Raw genomic sequence first — 10,307 nt, 5'->3', positions numbered from 1 at the left:
CGATATTATTGCTTCAATTAATTTATTAAGAATAATGGACAAATATTTGTTTATAATATACCATTATTTTGAAATAACCAAAACTGAATTCCTTAGTGTCATGTATATGAATCAATACATATATATATATATATATATATATATCCTATATTATAAGTACGTATCGTTATTTACTGTTCATCTTTTTTTGTCCAATCAAATTGATTGATCTGGCAGCCAGTTGTCGCGCAGTTGTAAGCTTATTCACCTCACCTCACCGCTCTCTTTCTCTTCCTCTCTCTCTCACCGACTCTCGCCCTCTCTCTCCCGCGCGACCGCCGATCCCGACTGCGCGCACCCCTCTGCCAACCGCGCGACCAGCGAACCAGGCGCCGCCATCTCTCTCTCTCGCCTGTTGTCTCTCTGTCCCCGCGCTCACCCGATGAGCACTTCTGACGCGAGCACAGCACGAGTCCCGACGAGCTCCGATTTCTCTGCGCAACTTGACAGGACTTCGCCGCCTGCGACCCCGAGTTTCCCTCCTTTACCGAGCCTCTGCGAATCCACGCGCACCCACCTGAGCCCTAAGTATTTTGGCCGCCCATTTCCGGTCTATTCGTCGTTGGCCTCTAGATTCGCTCCTCTTCGTTGTGACGAGGTTCGATTTCATTTGTTTATGCCATTGCCTCCGCGCGCGTCATCACCGGAGTTCAGCGTCTCCGCTCCTCTCCACGGTAAGTTCTCTCTACTTCTTCGTTTCTTACTCAAATTGATGTTTGGTTTGATTTTAGGTTTGTAAATTAGGGATTTTTTATTGTTATTTCCAGGGTTTGAAATTGGAATCTGATTTGGGGATTCCGAAATTGTGCTTGTTTGGATTGATTTCGTTGATGATGTAGTGCCCACAGGGTGTTTGATGTTTTGTGTCTAAGAATTTTGTGGTGAATTTTTGTTTTGTAGTGTGTCTCCGTTTGTATAGAATCATATTAGTGTTTTGATGAGACATATATCTCATGTGTGTATTTTGTTGTGGAATTTTTTTAGATTCAAATGGTGGTTTAGTGATTCAAGGAGTCTTTAAATTTGGTTTGCTATATTCTTTTGTTTGGATTATTTGAACTTGGGATTCAGATTTCTCATGGTCAACGTTAACTAATTTATCCTTGGATGCCCCTCCACCCATGTTCGGTAAGTCACTAGCTCTATTTCTCTCTTTCTCTATTGCAGTCAATCTCTGTCTAATGCAGCACGCTTGGCACACAGGCTCTTCCTCATTTTCTCGTTGGCGTTGAGGGCCACGTCTTCTTCTTCTTCTTCCGCGTCGGATGGATTGTTTTTGGTGGTCGCCACTGCCTCCTCGCTCATCACCCTATGCGACTTTGATTCCACAACCTAAGGTATGAGATATGAAATGGTTATTGAAATTTTTTATTAGTTATTGAAGACGTTGATATTAATAAAAATATGTGGTACGATGAAATGGAATTGAATGAGAAAAGTAATTTTTTTTTCCTGTGGAAACTAGGAAACATTATTCAACTTATGCTCCTTACAATTGTTTTCTTTTTTCCTATTGCAATTGCTGGTGATTTATCTTGCTTTAAGAATCAAACTTATCTTATGCTTTTTTACATATATGTATGTCATGTCTCGTGAACCTGTGCCAGCACTAGCAGAGGATTTCTCAATGATATTCAGGTAGGGTTTATTTTATTTATCTTTAAACTTTGGTAGAGTATTTGTGTGGGGAGGGGAGTGAGCGAGTTAGAGTGACTCGGAAAACATATTCCATGTCTTTATTTATTTCAGGTGAAGCTACTTCTCAGCGACGCTCAATCTTTTCCTTATCCCATAAATATTTTGGAAAATTTCCTCTGTGACATTTATGGTCTCGTACCTCTCTACGAACTCATTCTTTTCTCTAATTCCACGAACTTCCGCCAAAAAAAAAATCACATCTCCCTTTTCTATCACATATTACATCTCTCATTGTGCTCGTATTTTTCCCTCTGATTCTCGGAGAAGCTTTAAGTGAAATTTACGGTCCTTTGACTTTGGAGAAGCTGGTCAGTTCTTGTATTTCATTTCTTCGCTTTCCCTTCTTTGATTTCGATGCTTAAGCTCAGTCTATGGCTCTTATTGTTTTTTCTTTTCCAGCTCAAATCAATTCAGGGGAAAGTGTTCTGGAAGCGTCATATACATACCCAGACATTGAGCTTCACATTGTGGCAAGAAGCGGTGAGAATCTTGCACCTTTTTTCCACTTCATTCTTAGTACCTTATAAAACATATGAATTTGTAATGTTTTTTTATTGAGCTTTGCTGCCAATTTTTTTAGAAATTTGTAATCTTTTATAATAGAAGAAGATACCAGCTTTGCCTATTTTTTTTTTATTCTTTCGTTACTAATACAAAGATGTGATTAATTTTTTCTCACTTTCTTACTCGTATATTTTATCTAATTTTAATAATATAGTGACTTAAAATTACCAATTATTTTCCACTGTCATAATCCATTTTACTTTAATTGTTTAATTTTGAAGAGTTTTAAAAACATACGAAAAACTTTCAAGACGTAAGCTACTATAAAAACAAAGAAGAATTTGGTTCTAATTTCGATTTCAGAAGTTTCTAATCTGCGTTTGTTTATATGTTTATTTTGTGGCAGATTCTGGAGTCGAAGTGAAAGATTGCATTAAGATTTACTTGGGTATGTTTACAAACTTTGTGTCGTCTTTTTTGTTTATTTCTCTTTTGCGATTAAATTTTTTACTGTTATTTGAATTTAGTGTTGTGTATAAATATAAGTCTGAATTGGATTTTTATAACAGCTTCATTTCGCTGTATACCTTTGGCATTTCTTTGAGAAATTCGTCAATTTTGGAATTATGAATTCTCAGTTGATATCGAGTGTCACATTGGTGAAGCTGTTAGCGTTTTACGGGTTCAGTGTATTGTCATAAAGTAAAGTGTATAGGCAAATTGTTTTTAGGGTTTTTTTTTCCTTCTGTTTCAGGTGCTAATTATACGAGAGAAACTTGCGGAGTTATACGAGTTTGGGCAGCAGTGGTCAAAAGCAGCTCAGACGCTTAGTGGAATGAGGTATGAGAGTAAGAGCCTTTAATAAGTTTTAAATTTTAACTTATTCTCTAACGAGAGTTGTTCACAAGTTTTTGGAACCATTGCATTAGGCAAGTTGTGTTTATTTTAGATGCAAGTTATTAATTTATAAGATTTGGACTCGCGAAATAACTTTAATAGTAAGTAGATGTGAAATCCCCAACAGCCAGCTATCAGTCAGACAATCCTCCAATAAAATTAGTTCGACTTGGATTATCCCTTTGCCAATTGGTTGCAAGGGAAAAACCAGTATGCCAAAACATTAAGCTTTGCATTGTCACTTATCTGTTGAAGCTTTCTGTTGATGTTTTTTATTGGGGGGGATTGCAGAATGATGATGTTGTTAACACTGAAGCTTTTATTAATAAAGCATCCTTTTTGATTAGCAACAGTAAGCATGAAGTTCTTAATTTACAATAGAAGGTTTGTTTCTTCGTTGGTAAGCACTTGATGTTCGAAAGAAGTTGTTAATAGTATTGCAGGTTAATAGACTTTGAAATATTTTATTTACAGCACTTTTATGTATTTAACACTCAGTTATATTTTCTTTCTCACAGCCCTTGACTTTTAATACAAATCAGCCAACTGCATTGTTATGGGCAATTGCGTCTCAGGGAATCTGGTATACTTTTACAACTCTTTTTCATGTCAATTGCATTGTTGGTTTGAATTCTTGAGATCTGCCATACATTTATCATATTTGGGAATGTCTCCAATGTATTAGGATTTAGGACAAGCTTAATGAATCTTGGTTCCCACTTAAATGAAATGAATCCTTTCTCATCTCGTTGCCAATCAGCCTTTTTCACTGTTTGCATTTGTGGTGAGTTGACTTTACTCGTCTTCAAAGTCGTCTAGGTTTAATTGATTTCTATTTGTATTGTCTGTCTCTTGTTTTCAAAATTCAAATGGCTTCAGTATTAGTGTATCATCCACTTAAGTATTCAGTTTAGAGGTCTCACTTGAATTGGTTATTGTTGAACTATCTCTTGAATATTTTAATTACGTTATTATTAGCCAAATGTTCACACCCGAAGGGTGTCACGAAATCGGGAAAACGCTGAGTTGAATACAACGAGGAGCAAGTGCTTAGTGAAGAAAGAGATCTTCGTCCAAACCTGTAAAAATTGGAAAAATATGGCCTGTTTGATCAAAATACCCTTATCGATTATGAAAATGCTATGTTTTGCCACATATGGCTGGCTGCAATGGTATTTTATTTTTTTTGCTTCCGGTCATCTTTTTTTGTCCAATCAAATTGATTGATCTGGCAGCCAGTTGTCGCGCAGTTGTAAGCTTATTCACCTCACATCACCGCTCTCTTTCTCTTCCTCTCTCTCTCACCGACTCTCGCCCTCTCTCTCCTCTGCTCGCCCCCGGCTGCGAGCGGACCCTGAACAACGCCACCACGCTCTCCCCCTCTTCCTCTCTCCCGCGCGACCGCCGATCCCGACTGCGCGCACCCTCTGCCGACCGCGCGACCAGCGACCAGGCGCCACCATCTCTCTCTCGCCTGTTGTCTCTCTGTCCCCGCGCTCACCCGATGAGCGATTCTGACGCGAGCACATCATGAGTCCCGACGAGCTCCGACTTCTCTGCGCAACTTGACTGGACTTCGCCGCCTGCGACCCCGAGTTTCCCTTCTTTACCGAGCCTCTGCGAATCCACGCGCACCGACCTGAGCCCTAAGTATTTTGGCCGCCCAATTCCGCTCTATTCGTCGTTGGCCTCTAGATTCGCTCCTCCTCGTTGTGACGAGGTTCGATTTCATTTTGTTTATGCCATTGCCTCCACGCGCGTCATCACCGGAGTTCAGCGTCTCCGCTCCTCTCCACGGTAAGTTCTCTCTACTTCTTCGTTTCTTACTCAAATTGATGTTTGGTCTGATTTTAGGTTTGCAAATTAGGGGTTTTTTATTGTCATTTCTAGGGTTTGAAATTGTCATCTGATTTGGGGATTCCGAAATTGTGATTGTTTAGATTGATTTCGTTGGTGATTCATGGTTATTGGTTGATTGAGTTTTTGGACGACTTATTGATTGAGTTTACATTTCTCATGCGATCCACTCTATATGGGTGAACTTATGTTCATGTTTATGATGTAAATGGGACTTCTCTAGGCTCCAAGTGTATCTTTCTTCTTGTCCCAATTTATTTTGGTAGATCTTGTTGGTTCCAATTATGAAAATTTGAAGGCATTTGTTCTTGGTCATCCTAAATTTGGGTGTAAAACAAATTCCTTTTAAGTTTTATCAAATTTTAATAATAAGTTATGCACACTCATTGTTTGGGCCACTCTTTTTATCGCTTGGTTCTGAGCTGGTTTTTTATGTTTGGTTCGGTTAAACTTTCCTGATTCTGTTCAACAATTGATTCTTTCCGTTAGAGTCTTGGAAAAGAGATAGAAAGGATCGTATTACAGATACTTCTATGGCCTGTTTATGCAGGGAATTGGCAAAAGATTTTTTGGTTGCTGGTACTGCCTCGGAGTCTCTTTATGGTGCCTGTGAGGCAATGTTCAAGACTGACATGCAACTTTTCAGAAGAAAAAAAAAAGTTTCGTTTTTCATCAGTATAAATATTACTCCTGCAGCTATTAAATTTACAAACTTAATATTTCTTGCTCAACAACTTGTATATGACGCGCTTGTTTTATATCGAGGTTGATTAGAAAGCTGATGTTTAATACTCAAGAGTCAAGACTAAAAAAAAAGCCTTATAAACTATGGTAATAAGACTTGGTGGGAGATGAAAAAATACTGCTTTAGGGTAAAAGTAAATTCTTAAATAAGCAATTTGTTTTAATGAAGGCCATTCTCCGATTTTGACTCTTCTTCCTCTCTTTCACAGGTTTTGATTTTCTTGCTTGATTCAGCTTCTTTGCCTCCCACGGCTCGTTCGCCGCGACTCGGACTCAGCCTGGAGATCGCCGTCGCCGGAAGCGACGGCAATAGCTGTATCGACGTCGTCGTCGGTGATGTCGATCGACAGATAGGTCGGTCTCGCACGGCGTTGCCGGATCAAGTTCCGCCGGGAATCGGTCTTCGCTATGTACACTCCTTTCGCAGTCTTTCTCGCCTCCGGCAATCTCAAGCTCGATGCTTTCCGCCACTACATCGCTCAAGATTTTCATTTCCTCAAGGCCTTCGCCCAAGCGTGAGTTTTGTTTTTTTCCTGTCTTCTGATTTGTTCAGTTATTTAATATCGCTTTGATTCATGGGCTGTTACCAGCATTGTCTGAATCAGAGGGCTTTTCCTCGTCTAAGAGTTGAAAAATTTGTATGTAAAGGGTATAGGTTAAGCTGATATTGTAATTTTTGGTATCGGTATTAACTGAATGTGTAGGTTTCGCATTTAATTTGATCCTTATAAAAGAAATTGGGGTAGTGGATATAAGATAACCATGAAATTGGTTAGATGAGATATCATTCTTAAAGGCAAGTCGAGCTCACCCCTGAGGGGACCTCTCATTCAGGCGAACTCGGTCCCCAGGCGAGCTCGACCCCCAGGCCAAGCTCGACCCCCAGGGGAGCTCGATTTCTAGCCAACCTCTCATCCAGGCGAGCTCGACCTCCGGGCGAGCTCGATCCCCATGCCAAACTCGACCCCCAGGCGAGCTCGACCTCCAGCCAGGCTCGCCCTCCAGTCAACCTCTCATCCAGGCGAGCTCGACCTCCAGGCGAGCTCGACTTCCACCCAACCTCTCATCCAGGTGAGCTCGACCTCCAAGCGAGTTCGACTTCCAGGCGAGCTCGACCTCCAGGCAAGCTCGACCCACAGGCCAAGCTCAACCCCCAGCCGAGCTCGACCCCCAGGCCAAGCTCGACCCCCAGGCGCGCTCGACCTCTAGGCGAGGTCGACTTCCAGGCAAGGTCAACTTCCATGCGAGCTCGACCTCCAGGAAAGCTCGACCCCCAGGCCAAGCTCAACCCCCAGGCGAGCTCGACCCCCAGGCCAAGCTCGACCCCCAGGCGCGCTCGACCTCCAGGCGAGCTCGACTTCCAAGCGAGCTCGACCTCCAGCCAGGCTCGCCCTTCAGCCAACCTCTCAATCAGGCGAGCTCGACCTTCGGGCGAGCTCGATCCCCAGGCCAAGCTCGACCTCCAGGCGAGCTCGACCCCCAGGCGAGCTCGACCTCCAGGCCAGCTTGACTTCCAGGCGAGCTCGACCTCCAGCCAGGCTCGCCCTCTAGCCAACCTCTCATCCAGGCGAGCTCGACCTCCAGGCAAGCTCGACCTCCATGCGAGCTCGATCCCCCAGGCCAAGCTCGAACCCCAGGCGAGCTCGACCTCCAGGCGAGCACGACTTCCAGGCGAGCTCGACCTCCAGGCGAGCTCGATCCCCAGGCCAAGGTCGACCCCCCAGGCGAGCTCGACCTCCAGGCAAACTCGGCTTCCAGGCGAGCTCGACCTCCAACCAGGCTCGCCCTCCAGGCGAGCTCGACCTCCAGGCGAGCTCGGCTTCTAGGCGAGCTCGACCTCCAGGCGAGTTCGACCTCTAAGCGAGCTCGATCCCCAGGCCAAGCTCGACCTCCAGGCGAGCTCGACCCCCAGGCGAGCTCGGCCTCCAGCCAACCTCTCATCCAGGCGAGCTCGATCTCCAGGCGAGCTCGATCTCCAGGCGACTTCTAGGCGAGCTCGACCTCCAAGCGAGCTCGATCCCCAGGCCAAGCTCGACCCCCCAGACGAGCTCGACCTCCAGGCGAACTCGGCTTCCAGGCGAGCTCGACCTCCAGCCAGGCTCGCCCTCCAGCCAAGCTCGACTTCCAGGCGAGGTCGACCTCCAGGCGATCTCGACCCCCAGGCGAGCTCGACCCCCAGGCAGGCTCGACCTCCAGGCGAGCTCGATCTCCAGGCCAAGCTCAACCCCCAGGCGAGCTCGACCTCCACCTTTCGTCTCACCATCAGCACATCAGCTCGTCTCACTATCACAAAGTTAGCTCGCCTCACCATCAGTCCGTCATCTCGTCAGTTCGTCTTCCATTCAGTTCGTTCTCAGTTCGAAATCCACCTCGGCCCACTCCGAACTGGGCACACATTGAGCACACACCATCCAGCTCAACACCTCGACCTCGTCACAATGAGCTCACCACCTCGACCCCGTCACAATGAGCTCACCACTGCCACCTATCAACAACGAGCTCACCGTATCAACCTCGTCACAACGAGATCACCATCTCGAGCTCTCCACAGCGAGCTCTCATCATCAAGCCAAGCTCTCCGCACCTCGCACTCATCACCAAGTCTTCTCGTCACCGAGCCTTACTCTGGTGACCTCTTTACTTCGGTGACACATCCAGTTGGTGTCATTTCGGCTCAGGACATTATTCCCCACTACATCGAGCTCGCCACTAAGAAGTCTTCACTCTCAGGAGATCATTTTTCTTCTCCACTTCTGATAGTCAGGGGGAGAACAGACAGAATAACTATCCAATCCACAGTTCCATAAACGAAACCTTAAAAATCGAATTCACTACATGTTCATTCACCAAAAAAAAAAAAAACAAACAAACAAACACTGTACGTCAATCTAATTATCGATTTGTGAAAATATAAACATGACTGAAGAATAATTAAGTTTACGTGGTCTTTAGAGAGGATTTATCTCTTTCTCCCCCACGTGCGAAGCACGTTTCCCCTCTAGTGTATATATATATATATATATATATATATATATCAAGCAAAATCATACACACACCATATCGGAAAAGAAACCACAAATATATGCATATAGCTGAAAAAACCATCAAAGCAACGTGAAGAGTCATAAACATTCCACATGCGACAAAGTTTAATAACACAAAACTGATACTTTTGTTCAATCGCAAATCGCCGAACAGCTATATCGCAAAGCAAACAGGTGCAATACTGCTTGAATTGTTGATAAGCAATTTGCTTGGTAAAACCACAATTCATTTTTTTTGCACAATTCATTAAAGCCACTAAAACCATCGCATCACAAAAGCACACATCAGACAAAGACGCAATTGAAAACCAAAACCAATATTCGCATGTGCACCGATCTATAGTAACAACTAAAGGTTCTAAAATACCTTTATCATCAGTATATTATCGAGATCACAAAAAAATGTCAAGAATTAAAATTAGTTGCTCTAATACTAATTATTTGGATTTCAAATCTCTAGTTTACTCTCAATTCAATTCAAGAGAAACAAAGTTAAATAACGAAAGTGTATCCAAATTTATTAAATTGAATGCATAAAACGATGATGATTTTCTAATTACAATCTGTTTGGGTCTATAATATTTTTGTTGATGGGGATACAAGAAAAAATACTTATTACAATCAGGGATCATATTTTTTATTAATAACTGTTAGACAGTTACTAATAACTATTGTCTATTTCTAATTTGGCCTTCATTCAATTATAATTGACACTTATAGTATCCACATAATAATATCACGACAAATATGTCATTAAATCACAAAGTTTATTCTGAATTAAACCACATCAATTTTGATTTAATTAATAATGACCCAACACATTTATTTATAGGGTCCATTAGGTATATAGTTAAACCTCTGTTTTTGCAAAATAATCAACATTTCGTAAATTTTAGGTCAATAGCCACTGCATCTTATTTACACTTATTTACAAGTGTATATTTACAAAAATACCCATAAATATAAAAAAAAAAATTGAACTTATTTTTGAGTATTTTTGTAAAAATACACTTGTAAATAAAATGCAGTGGCTATTTACCTAAGATTTACGAAACGTTGACTATTTTACTAAATTCAAACGTTTAAATTGACTATTTTTTTTTTTGTTATTTATAAGAGTCCCAAAATAATCCAACAATTACATCTTTGGGTGCTTTTTTGTATCACCGCTTAGAGATTTTATATTTGATCGACGTCTAATTTTTGAACCGCTAAGACTAAACTTGTTTCCGTATTTTGGTTAAAATCATAACAATGAGGGCTTAAGCTTTCAGGCTATGATTTTTGCTAGTAAATGCGACAAACAACAGATCAAAATATCTCAAACTCACAATTATGAACATGAATTGTTGTCTTTCTCACATTTATACCCAACTATAGAGATATAATTGAAACCACTGCTTTCTTTTGTTTTGCTGATTGATTTGGTATATATAAAAAAAAAACAATATATATTCTGGGCTTTTTGTTATTGTGAAGTTAAGATATCAATACTGTTGTTATCATTTAGCATTTGAAGTGCAC

The 10,307-nt window shown here is 41.9% G+C and overlaps 1 long non-coding RNA gene across 3 annotated transcripts; it reads left to right on the top strand.

Annotated features, from left to right (window-relative positions):
* The first annotated feature begins 297 nt into the window (after nucleotides 1–297).
* On the top strand, nucleotides 298–4,112 carry LOC149407330 (uncharacterized). Of its 3 annotated transcripts, none has more exons than XR_016296621.1 (10): nucleotides 298–713; nucleotides 1,024–1,167; nucleotides 1,243–1,376; nucleotides 1,647–1,677; nucleotides 2,005–2,045; nucleotides 2,152–2,217; nucleotides 2,648–2,689; nucleotides 2,996–3,081; nucleotides 3,657–3,721; nucleotides 3,824–4,112. It is a non-coding gene; the product is annotated as an uncharacterized LOC149407330 (long non-coding RNA). The 3 variants fall into 3 exon arrangements; XR_016296620.1 differs by having other exon boundaries at nucleotides 1,789–2,045; XR_016296623.1 differs by lacking the exon at nucleotides 2,005–2,045.
* The last annotated feature ends 6,195 nt before the right edge of the window (nucleotides 4,113–10,307 follow it).

The sequence above is a fragment of the Urtica dioica genome, chromosome 1 (assembly GCF_054948205.1).
Source record: "Urtica dioica subsp. dioica isolate 48M chromosome 1, U.dioica_male_clone48M_v1_H2, whole genome shotgun sequence".
Classification (NCBI taxonomy): Eukaryota; Viridiplantae; Streptophyta; class Magnoliopsida; order Rosales; family Urticaceae; genus Urtica; species Urtica dioica.
Note: the sequence above shows the minus strand (reverse complement) of the source record. Positions and strands in the feature narration are given on the sequence as shown.